The following is a 14,911-nucleotide window of genomic DNA, read 5'->3' on the forward strand; positions in this document are numbered from 1 at the left end:
TGCGAGGAGTTAGTGTAAGGCATCAACTGGCAATAAAAAAAGAAAAATCTCTCTCTCTGGCAAAGACCTGGTACATATAAATTGGGTGAAATCAACAGACAATTGAAACCAAACGTGTTGTACATAGTTTCCACTGGGTTTTTATGACTGAACTAGCAGCACAGCTGAGTTCAGAAGTGAAAAAGCTTGAAAAACTTAGTATCTGCCCTCACAGATCCTTTTTAAAAGACATTGTGCAATCATCACAGTCTCCTATAGCATCTTTATGAAAGAATCGTTGACGGGGTTTGGAAAGAATTACCTGGCAAAATATTACTGCAAAATAATATCATTACACTCACTAAAAAAAGAGAACTTTATGTTCCACTAGAAAGTTCATGTTGTCTACTGAACATGTTAGCAGGACCCTTCTTGCTTTCACCATCATCCTGGTGCCTACAAAGCACCAGACCTTACCTCAGACCTGCTCAAAGAGTTCCTGCAGCCAGTTTCAGTGTTATCTGAACACAAAAATCCATCTTTCAACATTTCACTGTGATGCTTTGCGGATGGTAGGGAAGCATTGCAAGCCAGTTGATACCTAGCTGCTGAGAGATGGAATGGTCTTGCCACCAGAACAGGGCTGTGCTCTCAGAAGGAAATGTCATTCTGTTAAGCAGTTGGGTTTTCTGTGTTCTTCTAACAGAGTTAATGGGAATTGAACACCACCCCCTTTTCAATAGAAAGATAAATGGGCCAACAGCTCATGGCCACTGTCATGTGGGAGTGAGCATACACGAGGCAGACATTTACAAATGATATTTGTAAAAGTTATTACATGGGAAAAATATTTTTCTTCATAGTTCTAGACTGGTCAGTGTTGTTTCCTTCCCTTTCTTCCTCTCAACAAGGACTTTACTTCAAACACAGATGGCACATGTGTGTCTATATGGCTTTAGCAGTGACCTATCTTTCCATGTAAATCAGCAATGCTTTGAGTCAGATCACATAGTTACAGTTGGATTTTTTTACTCAAAACTAGTTATTCCTGGAAAAGCCGTTGGTAACCAATAATCAGGCATTCCTCTTTTTCAAGCCATAGAAGCTGAGAACTGCCATAAATCAGAGGCATCAGCTTTTATCTGAAACCGCCTCCACTCTGAAAAGCCATGATAGTTTATTCCAAATGTAGGCTTGTCACCATAGAGATAAGATGAATTCAAGGATTTAAGACTTGCCAGAAAATATCATGTACCATATTTAAGATAAAGCTTTGTTTGCTTAAATCAGCAGTGGAAGCTGAAACTGCAAACCAGCATCTAACAAAGACTGGCCAAAGCAAAGAAAGGATTCATATTCTTTAAATAAAAACTATCTGTTTCTAACTAAGAAGAGTGTAGGTACTGAAGCTATGTTTGTCCTCAGACCTCTTTAACAGCTATAGTTACTGTGTATTTTAGTGACTGAGACACGTAAGTATTTGATCTTTTGGGCATTTCTTTCTTCCTTTTTCTCCACCTTCAAAAATAAATGTTCATCTTTGTTTTATTTTAATTTATCCCTTAACATATTAAAATCTATCTGGCCTTTTTCTCAGGAGCAAATGAAACCTAATCAGTTCTTTCTGATGATATATAAGGTGTTGTTTGAGATGGTTTTTTGGATGTAACAGTCCCTCTGTTCCTAGAAATTACTTTACTGCACCCAGATTTGAGCTAAGTATCCCTAAATCATAGATATACTTCTCTCTCCCCTATTACCCATGAAAGAACAGCTAGAGTTTTCAGACATGCCTTGGGAACTGAGACACTGCTGTAACTGTGACTCATGTTTTTGAAGCCTATTCATGGCTAAAACATTTTTGAAAATGAGCTTTCTTTTTTAAATGATGCTTCTGAGGAAATTCGGTGCTCTGGAAAATGTTGCGTCATATTGTCATGAGGCATGCTGCCCCTCAAAGTTGAGAAAAAGCTTTAATGCAACATTCTCAAGGAGAATCTGGGAGAGAGAGAGACAGCACCATCTGTCCACCACAAGAAACCTCTGGTACCCCCCAAAAAGCCACTGCGCTCAGTGGGGATTGCTGCAGGCTGAGAAAAGGTCAGCTGCCCTTGCAGACGCTGCCTGTGACCACACCAATTGCTGCTTGCCTGCACACAGAAGAAAATTAGGGCGTCCTGGAGCCAGTCCCCTCTGTCCCGGGCTCTTGACACAGTATTTGGAGATTGCCCATCACCCCCAGCACCAACTGCTTGGCCAGAGTTATGGAGAAGGGCTGCAAAGTGAGCAGGCTCACAAGGGGGGCTTCTGGGCTCACAGGGCTTGCTTGCTTGGTGTTACTGTTACAAGTTAATAGTATCAAAATTAATAACAATAACAAAAGGAATTCAAATTTGTATTTTTAGCGGTTACTCATGCCACAGATACTATAGCACCCAACACCAAGTATGATGAAGTCCCCACATCAGAACTAGGGGCTCCCTTTTTAATCACAGTAAAGCCATTTTAACAACCTTTGGCAAGCTCAGCAGCAATGCAAATACTCCAAGTGGTGCAATATGTGTTTAGGAGAGGAGAGAAAGAGCTTAAAATTCATTTAAATTGAAAAACAGCAGTCATGCATTTCTCTAAATGATTGTTTTCAGTACCATAAGCCACATCCTTTCAAATTTCCTCTGCTTGGCCACATTATTGGAATGAAGTGTCATACTTGGTTAAGTCACTTTGACATCATCCTGATGATGTGTCAAGCACAGGAAATTTGAGAGGACAGGGCTCAGTAAGGTCTTACTCTAACTTGCCTTCTTTTGACAATTCCTCTCTCCAACCCCACACCCTCCCTGCTCCTTTTTTCAAATTCAGTGTTTCTGAGATTGGTTAACTCTTAAAATCCCTATGGTGAGGCTAATACTGTCAAAAGTGTGGAAACAGCACTCTGCAGGTCTCCCACCTTCCTTTCAAAGCCAGCATTTTCAAGGTGTTTCAAATACTTATGATGATGGGTCATAAAATGCATCAGTTACATTGAATTTGTCAGAAAAAAACTGCAAGTGAACCTCAGCTGTGAAGATGCGTGTGGCTGCAGCTCTAGAGAGTAGGAGTGGAAGAGATCCTGCAGGCTGTGAGCCTTCAGGCCAGTTACATCAGGCAGCTGGTGGAAGTAGAGTTAATTGCATAAACTGATTCATAACAAGCTAGTGAGGTTTTTTCCTTCAAATACAGCTAGTGGGAAACTGCTCCAAAAATTCACATTTCTGTGTAGGAAGCAGTGTACACAGCTCTTATGCCAGAACTGTCCGTCAGCTCTAACAGCTCTGATGCTCTGGTTTCCTCTCCACACCCACAGTGTACTTAGGGGAAACAATCCCACCTCTTCTCCAGCTTCACCTTGATGACCTAAGTGAGCCTCGTTACATTTGCTCGGGAAGTAGTCTCTCCACCCTTTTGAGAAACCATTCATTTAATTATTATCAGTTTCAGTGCTTCTTTCTTGATAATAGATGAGCAGGAAAGAAAAGAGTATTCCCTGTTTCTGAAGGTTCAAACTAGCCAGACAGATGGAGGCAGACCTGTGTCTTTGCTCCCTCTGTGCAAGGGTGTTGCTCTCAGTTCTGTTACACATGATCTCACTTCTAGTGCACCAGTCCCCAAGGTTATCTATTTCTTTCTTTCCAATTCTTTTAATGCTTTCCAGTTTTATGTCATCAGTAAATATCTCTCATTTGCTACTTTTTTCCATGCCAAGGTCACTAATGAAACTATTAAGTGAATAGGTCTTAAGGTCAATCCATCAAACAATAGATTTCCTCCCACCTGATAATTTCCTTTTCAACAGAAGCTGTTGAGAGGTGCCCTTTAGGCAGTTCCCTGTTGACTTATAGTTATTATACTTATTCTCAGCTTCTGCACATAATGTAACCTTTTTCCCTACGGCTTCATATCAAATGTTTACCTGAAATTCAGATTAAATGCTGCATTTCCTTTGTCTACAAAAGCATTTTTATCATCTAAGAAATATACTTGCTTGTTCTTTCATGATTCAGTTTTGTTAAAGCCATGCTCCATTTTCTATTGATTTATATTTCTCTCGACTTATACTTCCTTTCAAATTCGTACCTATGTTTTGTACTCTACTGAAGTCGAGTTAGTTGTCAATGGGCTACTTCCATCTTTTCACAAAGATTGCATTAGCTATGCTCAACTGCAATGCACGATGCCAATCCAGTGTAACCAATACAAACATTAATACTCAACCCTCAGTTTCTTGTGCCAGGTCTTTCACAGTTACAGGAGAGAGATTGTCTGGTTTGGAGATTTCTGCTTCAACATCAGCTGTGTGTATTTTCAGCTTGAGGCTCTCACTTCCATTATCCACCCTACTCCATTTCACTGTTTTTCTTAAATTAAACAAGGCAGAGTTTGGAAACTTTACCTGAATTACCATTGATTTCTCTACCATCTTCATTCCAGTAGGGCTTTACTTTTTCTTCAATATTATACATGTAGTTAAACAGCTTTTTGCTTGTTGTCTCAAGTTTTTTTCCCCAAGGTGTAATTCAGATTGAATTTCACTGATTCTCACTTCACCTGTGTGTTTCCTGACGTCTAATGTAGCTCATTTTGCTGATCATTCAATTTCCCATCCTGAGAAGACTTTTTTAAAAACCTCAATATATTCTTCAAGGTGGATATTTACCACTTTCTGTCCAGAGTGCTTCCTCACAAATTTACAAAGATTTTTCCTTTGCTTATGATACAGAGTCCAGATAGGCTTCATCCCTTTGACTTTGAGTAATTCTATGTTTCCTCTGCATTCAGGTCCTTGATTTCTTTTGGATAGCTCACTAATGAGGTACCTTCATTTCTGAGCCTTTATCCATTTGAAATCTAAAACCTTAATTACAAAACTGCCTTTGTTTACAGTTAAATTGTATTTAAACTGAATCAACCCACAATCCACCTGAAACAAGTTTTTATTTCTTATCACTTATAAAAACAAAGTGTAATTAAGGGTGCCCTCTTGTTCAATGAAGTTTATCTTAATTGATAAAGAAAATTGTCTACTATCATACTGAGGAAAACATGGACCTTACCCTTAATATTAATATTTATTTTTCATCCTATATTTTGGCATAGCGTAACAGACTGTACATGTACTCCAAATAATTTTATCCATGCTTTGTGAATGCTTACTCCTTTCTGGTCTCTTACAGTATAGCATATAATGTTACTCCATCTCAGGTTTGTCCAAAAATATATTTTTTTATCACAAGCACTTCAATATCCCTGTTCTCTCATCCTTGACAAACCATCTTAGATTTTTGGTGAAAGGTGATTTACGATCCTCAGCTACATATTCTGTTTTCCTTTTTTTCAGGAACAACTTGGACATTTGAGTTATCCCTTAATTTTCACTGGTCTAGTAAGTGAGCGAGAAGCTGTCCTTTCTCTAACAGTGCCATCATTCATGTGATTGCTTTCAGTATGAACTTCCTAATTTTCCTCCTTTCCATTTTCTCCTTCAGAGGCTGGGGAAGGTTGCTGAGTATCTTTCTATTTTTACAACCATGGTCTTTAGGCCTGGGTGCTCAGAAACAATGGGCCTGTAGCACATAGAGCATTTTTCTCTTGTTATCAGCACTCCTCAGCTCAGCTCCATGGCCACCTCAGGGTTTCAAACAAGTGACTCCCCCTGGGCTTGCTCTCATCCTGCACTGATCCACTGCTGCTGTGTTCTGCTCCAGACTGGCATTCACTGACCATGTATAATCCCATCCTTCTGGGTTTATATCCACGTACCAGCTGGCTTTTCTTCAATGGTTGACTGCATCTACCATCAGCTCAGCAGAGTACCCAAAACAGCCCTGACTCAAGGACCTTTCCAGACACAACCAAGTGGAACATACCACCTACACCACCTTCAATGCAAGAGATGGACAGTGGACCAAAAGATATCTTTTTTTTCCTACTATTTTCTACTCTTTACACCACTAGTTATTTGTAATTTTCACCAGTGTGAGAGGTTAGTCAGGGCCAGTGTTTTCAGACCTGACGAGAGACACTGCAGACTCTAGTTAGAAGTAAGAGATACCTCTAGTGTAGCTTACCTCTCTTTCTCTAATTATTACTAATTACACTGTTAAATAATTTTGTTAAGCAGGCTACATTCAGCTCCTATATTCAAAGTGCCCTCTGCCTGAACCCTTCAAACCTGGCACAGAAATTTCTAGTAAAGTTTACAATACAAATGGCTTATGGAAATAAAGTGGCACTAGGAATATTTTGACTAACTGTGCCAGTTCAAACCCACATAAGTCATACAATGAATCGTTATGGTTTGAAAAGATCTGTTTGCATTTTATTTTTTTAAAGCATTAATTAAATGATATATAAAGCTACCAACATCTTAGGTCAGGGAGAGTGCCAAAATGGACATTATAAAAATGTTCACTTTGGTATTAATTCTGTGTTTATGGGGCGTCTCATGTCTCTAAAACCTCCCTAGACCGCTATTAATCATAACATATCAAGTACATTCATCACATATTTTTCCTGTCACACACTAAAGAATGTCTTATTAATTAAAGGGGTGAAAAATTGGAAAGGTTCCTTTTCTCCCCTATTGTTTTGTAGAAGAGGAAATGATAAAGTTCAAACCGTAATTCTGCTCCTTTCCAGAAAAATGTTCTTATTGGGAACGCAGACTTTTGTCACATTAAAAGCAAAAGAGTTTTGCAAAGTTTGGCCCAAATCTGGCTTGGGTTGCTTGCTCATCTAGTTCTTCTGAACTCAACTCACTGCAAAAGCAGGATTTGGCCTTATAGCACTTGTGCTGCAAAACCCATGACTGTTATTAAAGGCATTTTAATTAAACCCAGCATTAAAACTACATTTTTCTTTCAAACCATCTATAACCAACAATTAGCAGCAAGGGGTTTTTCAAACCTCAAAAGAAATTGTTTGGGTGATATGCTACACATGGTTTATAGATTTAAAATCCCTGGGGTTTTGTTTTCTGGGAAAGAGAAGACAAATCTCCGTCTTAAAGTTAAATGGGTTGAGTTTTCTGTTCATTCCCTACTGGACAGTTGTCCACGTCTCAAAAGCTGAATGTAACCTTAATTCATGACAGCTGTTTTCTTTACAATAGAATTGAATTTTATATAGCTTCATTCATATTTGAGGTGTCCCAAAGCATTCAACAATAAGAAGTCATTGCCGGCTTTCATGGCCACTACAGCATGTCAGAGTTTTGCTTCAGGAAGGTCCCTGGGATTTGGGTCTTTAGCTGTGGGTGATGCTCTGGGTGTAGGGACCACCAGAGTAGAGGTTTTGCATTCAGCAGCCCCTTTCTCAGCCATGGGAGGTAACACTGACTGGACCCTGGGGTCAAGTCTGTACCAATTCAGAAAGTACAACAAAAATCCCCTTTCCTTTAATACATCTGGTGCAATGACACCCTTAGCCATTTCTACAAGCATCACTCTGCTAATTTCTGTGCTTTGTGTGCTTTTTGTCCAAAAAGTGAGCCAGCAGCCTTCTGCGTTAGATCTGCTGCAAAGGCTGTCTTGCATTAGTCTGATTGCATCAGATCTTTGCAGTAGAGCAGGCTGAGCAGAGCAAGGCAGGTAGGATCCTTCCACCCTGAACAGTGGGGATGCCATCATACCACAGAGGAATCCTGGGTTAGTCACTGGCTGCTTATCAGAGTCCGTCCATGCATATCTGCTAAGCATATCTGGGTCTCCAAGATGAAGCATCCATCTAAATCCTTGTCAATAGATAACAACCTGAAAGCTGCTGTTCTACATCTCACATGCTTCATTTTAAGCACTGCCTTAAAATGGGAACAGCAGAAACATGTATGTAAGTCTTAAGGTTTGAAGGCAAAATAACTCAGATAACAGGTTCAAAGAAATTTCTCTTAGATGCATGTTTACTTCTAATTAGGAATTCATTGTAGTATAATAGTTCTGTGGTCACACAAGGGAATATTCCACAAAAGAAATACCTGAGAACACAGGTAATGAGTTGCTTCTGAGCTCACCACCAGGCCCTTGTTATTGCAGACAGTCACATTACAAATCAATTGTGCAAGTAAGGGAGACAATAAATACCTTCAGAAAGAATAAACCAACCTATCTGCCATCTACCTACACACTGCTTTCTAAAACAGAGGATTGCCCCAAACCATCTTTGGTTGCTGTCAGCTTATTCAAATCATAATGATAAAACTGAATTAGTCTAGAAAGACGTTTTCCTACGAAAATGTCACTAATGACTTTTGCCTTCGAAACAATGAGCTTTTCTAGACACTCAGAGTGGGGTAGGGCAAACTCTTTCAAGATAAATGCATGAAGTACGGACTCACAAATTACATCAGAGGGTTTCAAAACAATAAATGAGTTATACCAAGCTGTGGTCTGGAGTAGCATAAACCCAGGGGATCTAAATTCCTCCCTGCTGTAATTCTGTGAAATCAGTGAAGTTGCACTAAGGCTTTGTAATACCAGTTTTATTGCATAGGAATAGGTTCATCTTCTTTAGAGGCCACAGATGAATTTGAGCTATCATGAAAAAAGTAATTTTCAAGAATGGATATCCAAAGGGAGCTTTCTGCAAAAGACCTGAAGAGAAGCTTGCATCATCATTACATGTTCAAAATAAATCAACATGATAAGGAGCATGATTAAGGGTAAGTGCAGACCTCATGGTGCCAAAAAAGATTTGGAGACCAAAGTCACATGTGAGCATGAGATCATGAGAAGGAGGGAAGAAGAAAAAGAACATACAATGAACAGACACCAAGTAGTTTCATGGCTGGAAGAATCATAATCTTATTACCTGACCTCCAACACAACCCACTGCAAGAATACAGTGGGGAAAAGCAGAAGTGAGAATGAGCTGGGATAAAAAGAAGAGGAAAGCTCTGAGTAAATATGGTAAGAAGAAAGCAAGGTCTCAGCAAAGGCATATGCTAGAGCACCTTCCAAATACACATATTGCCCAAGGCTGATGCTGTTTTCTAAAAACCTTTCTAAAAACACATTTCCTGTGTTAAGCTGAAGGGTGCAAAATGCACTTTTAATCTTAAAAGGAGCCACTTTTGCTTCCAGGAACAGAGTAGTCCAAGCTTGGCTCAAAGACTGTGAATTCTTTTTACTCGTCCTGTTGTAGGTAGGTTTTAGGGGGTGATGACATTCATCTGTTGTAGCAAAGGATAAGTAAGATTGTCCATTCCTATTTTTCTCACAGGAAGGAATCCAGATGTGCATTCTTAGTATTATCTTTACCCTTATTCCAAAAAATTCCCATTCACCTCAAAAGCTTGCTCAGCCAACACGGGGTAAGGATCCAGGCTGTGTCTTAACAGCAGTTTAATGCTGCAGACAAGCAAATGAATGGGGAGATAGATGGAAGTGAGCTGTCACGTCACTTACTGCAAGGCTCTGCTCTCCTTTGCAGTTTCCTACTCACTTTAATCACTGACTTGTTCTTTAGGACTCATAGTTTTGGTCTCTTTGGGTGGGGTTTGTCACACTAACTGAAATATGGTCATCCCAGACTCTTTAAAATCTCTCCCCAGAAATCCTCCCCGTCTGTGGAGGGTGAGTCACCCCATTCCACTGGAGATAGCTGGGATACAATGCCTTCTGGGGGTACTTATTTTTCTCTACTGCTAAGGGAAACTTGCATAATTCTTAGATATACAAAGCTGGACGAGATTAATCCCAAACTTTGTAAGCACATATATTAATACAATCAAGTGAAAAGTAAAAAAAAGTTTTGCAGCTCTGCTATACATACATTTCTGTCTTTTCCTGCCCTTTCCTTGGCTTCTCATCTCTTTGGTGCTTACGTTGTAGATCTCAACAGCTCCTGTGGGAGAAAGGAAGAAGTGCTGATGGTCTCCTAAAACAATAATGAAATTCACAGCCAAGCACCTAGTTTGTTAAGTATCCATTAAAAATGACAGTTCACTACAACTTCTCTGTTGTATGTAGAAATAAGTGGCCATCTTTTCATGTTGTTTGAGACCTTATCCATGTACATGAAGTTTTCTAGTCTCGTCAGAGTTGCTCACAGGTTTTAAGGCATTCAAGGACTAGGGTAATGACCACCACAGGCCGCTGAATGTGGAAATACCCAGTCCCACAGCTTCGTGGCCTTTTAAGCTAAGATCATAACCTTATTAATTAAGATTAATCTTAAACCCCTGGAGGAAATGGCAGAGGGCAAAGCAGCAGAAGTCTCCCTGTTTGCATTTGCTCTGCCCATGCACTCTACACTGGCCCTTCAGTTCCCTGGCATCTAGGTCATAAATAAGCCTTTCCTCAATCTGAACTCCCACTGAAACCAGCTGGCAGGGATGTCCCCAAGCATCTGCTACTGAGTGTTCTCATGGGCATTGCAGGGGATGGCTTGGACTTCAGGTCTGACTCAGCATCAATGCTCTTTCTCTCTGCTTTGGATGAATTTTGCTGATTTAGATCTTAAGGGTGCATATTATGATTTACCAGCAGCCAGTGAGGGACGTGTTCTTCTTTCACAGTGAGTAATTAAAGTAATTTTTCTAGTGTAAAGCTAAAGTTCTGGATTAAACCCAAGTGGCAGCCAGCATCATGTGATGTAACTTAATTATCTTACTGCCAGCTGTGCTTTGCTAAGCATCTGGCCTTTGGTCTTTCAGGTTGAAGCTCCAATTACAAATACCATCAGGACCGAGATGTAGCCTAATTGCACTTACCTCCTAAACATTGTTTAATTGGTTTGGAAACACTAATCTATACACCATAAAGTTTATGTTAAAGTCATGTTAATTGGCTAAATCCGTCATTGGAAAGATGGAGGGAGCTGGCTAATTTAACTAGACAATAGAATTTAAAAATCCAATGGCCTGATAATCCTGTTGTTGATGTCATAAAGCTCTATTTTACCCTTTTCCTTTTAAAAACATCTTTACAATTAAGATTTTTTTACAATTAAGGCTGATTACTGTAAGGCTGATTACTTTCAGTGCTGCAGAGAAAGGTTTTCCTCTCTCCCTCTCTTCTTCCACTGAAGTGTGGCAGAGGCAACATGAAATGCATTTGTGGATTCAGAAATGTTTATAGTAGGCAGAGCCTTCAGATTAGCATGACACATGGAATTTGTGAGCTTTTAGATTTGATTTCAAAGCATTAGGCTAGGATTTCACATTTTGTTTTTATAAAATGCAAATAGACTGCAGTTGCTTTGTTATTAAGATGGATTTGAAATGCTAGTCAGGGAGCAGATACGGAATTCATATCCCTTACACAAGTCTTGCTTCCTGGAATGGATTTTTTTTCCTTTTTTCTTTAGAACTTCTCCCAGATGCTAAGTAAACTGCTACTGTGAGACAGGCCAACTAAAAAGCCATTCCCAAAAAGGAAAGAAAGAGGTAAGGAATGAATGAATGAATGAATGAATGAACTCAGAATGAGGGCACACAAGTTATTTTCCAAGAACTTGCATGAAGGAAGAAAAATCCAGCACACACTGGCTGCAGAGCAGTCACTGGTGTATGGAGAACTCCACTGCATTAGAGCTTAAGGCAAATAAGATGCCCTGTCTGGCAGCAGAGATCCTTCTCACTCCTGGTGCTCACACCATGACTCCCAGAGCTACGTGCAGGAGCCATTGCTGGTGTAGGTAAAGAGTAGAATCCTGGTGTCCACAGCACAGGGAAGCCAGGGAGCTCCAAAGCACAGTGCCAGCATTATTGACTGTCCTGAACATTATGGTATTCCTCTGGCTATGAGGAAAGGACCTAATGGTAAGTGTGCCTGACACCTGAAGGTCTCCCCAAGGCCAGGCTGTGTGTGTCCTGAGAGCAGGCATCCCCATGGATGCACTGCAGGAAGGCATTCTCCAGAGGACAGGCAGTCACAGGAGTGAGCACACCCAACAGCTCCTTATCCTGTCACACACATCCAAAGAGATTTGCAGAAGTCTCCCACAAGCAAATGACAGACTGTCAAACAGCTGCAAGGACAAGAGGTGGGGAGGTCCCATTAGCTCCTAGATTGAGCTGGAAGATGGTGGAGTGGCCTTTACAGTTACTTAGTGCTGTCATCATATTTCCAGCCATCAAACTGCAAGCAACATCTCAAATGTCATTTAGGACTTCAAGTTAGCTTCTAACTGGAATCTCTGAGGCAAAAAATATCTCAATCTGACAAATAATTACATAACCCAGTTTTCTAACAAAAAAAGACTAACATCTGCTATAAAGAGCCTTTCCATGGTTGAAACTTTTAGTCCTAGCTTTAGTCAAATATTATGGGAATGCATGCACACATCTGTGGATTGCCAGGAATTTCAGAGAGCTTTCAGCACCCCAGGTTACCCATTGTAATACGTGATAAACAGGAAAGGTAGAATGATCAATTGAATTTCTTGATAATTGTGCCTATAAATAAAACAACAAACACTTTAAAAAAAAATCCTCCCTGCATATTTCAGACATAGTGTTGTCTAAAAAATCCTGGACCAGCCAGTAAGGCTTGCTGGTGCATGCTGACATGCCTGCAGTGGGTTAGGAAGGAAGCATGACTGAGCGTTTCTATGGAGATTAGAAAGAACAGGCCTTGTTTCCTTGGCATAGCCTTAATTAGCAAATGCTTAAAGTTAGGAAGATGTGTTGTTTCTAAAAGGACATTTTGTTCCAGCAGAGGTTGTGTTTTCCTCCATTTGCTCAGTCTGTGAGAGGCTGAGAGGGCAAAGGAATCCAGAGTAAACAAGAGCTTTCTGTCTTTCACATCCACAACACCTGCCGAGAGGTGCCACACTGCAACAAGACCTGGAGTCTGAGAATGCTGCTTTGGCACAGCAGAATCAGGAGAGATTACCCCAGAACAAAGCACATCCTTTCTAAATCAAGTGTGATTTCTCAAAGTAGAAATTAAGTTTTCAAGATATATTTCTTTGGCCTGAAATTACCAAAAGGAGAGATAAAGGCTAAATGAAATTGAGTCTGATGCATCTATATATTTATAGATACTTTTGGAAAGATGCATAGATCTATATGCAGATACAGCCTGTAAAATTAAGACCATAACCCTGTAACTTATTTCCCTGGCAACATCAACCAACATTTTGTTATCTGTTTTTAACTGTTAGTCTTGTTAGCATGAGCTGTGCTGGGCTGGAGCAAGTGATCTGAGGAAGGGGTGTCCCTTGAAACCTTGATGCAAATCTCCTGAGCCTCATGGAATGGTGACAGCATGTCCTTAAACCTGAAAAATTCTGCTTCCCACTTCAGCTGTGGTTTATTAAACCACTTTCTGATGCTGGGTCAGGATGGAATTGGTTATGTTGGAATGAGACCCGTTTTCAGACAAAACTTTTAGTTTCTCCATTTTCCCTTTCACAGCAGATTTACATCCCCAGCCTTTAGCTTGATAAAATCATTTCTGCCCTCTTGCTTGTGCCTATAAGGAGGTACTTTCTCAAAATTCAAGTCCTGACTACTTTTTATAGCTTCAAAATGCAATACAGATTCTACTCCTGAGCACTGAAGTAATATTTTAGCAGAGTGGGGCAAAATTCCAGTACTCAAGTGAATTAGAGGGATGTATGTGTAGATCCAAGCTGTTTGTATGCTCTCTTTGAAGCATGCTGAGACCAAGCCAGCCTCTCCTAGCTGTCCTGTCATTTCTCTTACACTTTATACCCAAGGTGAGGTATGGAAAATATTGATATTAAAAGTCTATAATGGCTCTCATTGTTACTTCAAAAGTCCTACCTTTCCAAAGTCTTCATGTTCAGCCAAGCTTGAAAGATATAGATGTCTTAAAGAAAAAAACTATCCTATCCTTTCCTTCCGCTTCTTGGCTGCATTTTCTAACTGCTTTTCAGAGAAATATAGTATTTCAAATATTCACAGAAAAAATATGACTCCTCCCAGACTCCTGAGGCTGCTCTCACAGGTTGTCTGTGGATGCTACTGCTCCTTGAAGGGAGCTGAGCAGTGTGACCACGCTGACTGACCCAGCATGAAGCAGTATCAGTTAAGCCTCAGTTGCTTTTATAAGGGGGTGGTTTTGGACTTCATGGCAGACCACTCAGACAATGGAGCAAGTAAGCTTGTCTAGCCACATCCTTCGGCACTGACAGTCATCAAGGGACAAGAATGTTTTTGGCTTCAGTCTCTCAGCCTAGCTTGTATCCCTGTACTGCTTTTGCTGTCCTCTAATGGACAGAAGTCTATGAAGTTCTGCACAGGCAGGATCTGGATCTCTGCCCATGTCCCATTCCCAATATCCTTTAGCCAGGGCATCAGTGCTCTGTTGTGATCTAACAGTTGTTGGCCCTGGAATGCAAGGAACTTCCTGCTGTTTTTTGTGGGACTCTGAAGAGAAGCCCTGCTGCAGGATGATAACATTAAAGTGGGATTCCCCAGGGACATTGCAGTCACAAGTGCCAAGTAAATGACCCACCACACTCCTACTTGTGCGATAAAATACTTTACCTGTGAACTTTTCAGACTGCTTTAATATTTCCTCTTTCATCTCCCCCTGCTTTTTCAAAGCTATGTGGTTTACCTTAAGAGGACATCTGTGGCTGGTGGGTGGCCTATAAAGGGCAGGAGAAAATGCCTAAGGATTACAGGACTCAATTCCACTGCCAGCACAGATTTCATCAGCTGCAGAGCCAAAGCAGCAAAGGTATAAAACCTTGCTTTCTTACCAGTGTTCAGGCATAGGTGGGATCTGCTGCAACTTTACGTGATTCATATTTACCTTTCAGAGGTGCACAGGACCATTGCCTCCTGGTCTTGTGTCCAATAGACATAAACCCACATAAGAGAGGAGGAAGTTTATTCACATTCACTGCCCTGAGGTGCAGAGGATTTTATCCTGGCTGTATTCTGGGCCACAGCTGGGAGGAGGTGGTGAAGGGGAAATCA

General features: G+C 40.5%; 2 long non-coding RNA genes across 2 annotated transcripts in view; one reads left to right on the forward strand and one right to left on the reverse strand.

Moving 5' to 3' along the window:
* Positions 1-14,911, forward strand: part of LOC121675591 — a 45,612-nt gene that overhangs the window by 26,413 nt on the left and 4,288 nt on the right. Inside the window, exons 2-3 of the long non-coding RNA XR_006020122.1 lie at positions 11,323-11,401; positions 14,555-14,669. This is a non-coding gene — a long non-coding RNA (uncharacterized LOC121675591). The remainder of the gene's footprint in view (positions 1-11,322; positions 11,402-14,554; positions 14,670-14,911) is intronic.
* The window catches only part of LOC121675592, a 34,880-nt gene continuing 29,759 nt past the window's right edge, over positions 9,791-14,911 (reverse strand). The window contains exon 4 of the long non-coding RNA XR_006020123.1: positions 9,791-9,858. This is a non-coding gene — a long non-coding RNA (uncharacterized LOC121675592). The remainder of the gene's footprint in view (positions 9,859-14,911) is intronic.

This window comes from Corvus kubaryi, unplaced genomic scaffold (assembly GCF_017639235.1).
Source record: "Corvus kubaryi isolate FWS band 111438036 unplaced genomic scaffold, C.kubaryi_AGA036_p1.0 74, whole genome shotgun sequence".
Classification (NCBI taxonomy): domain Eukaryota; kingdom Metazoa; phylum Chordata; class Aves; order Passeriformes; family Corvidae; genus Corvus; species Corvus kubaryi.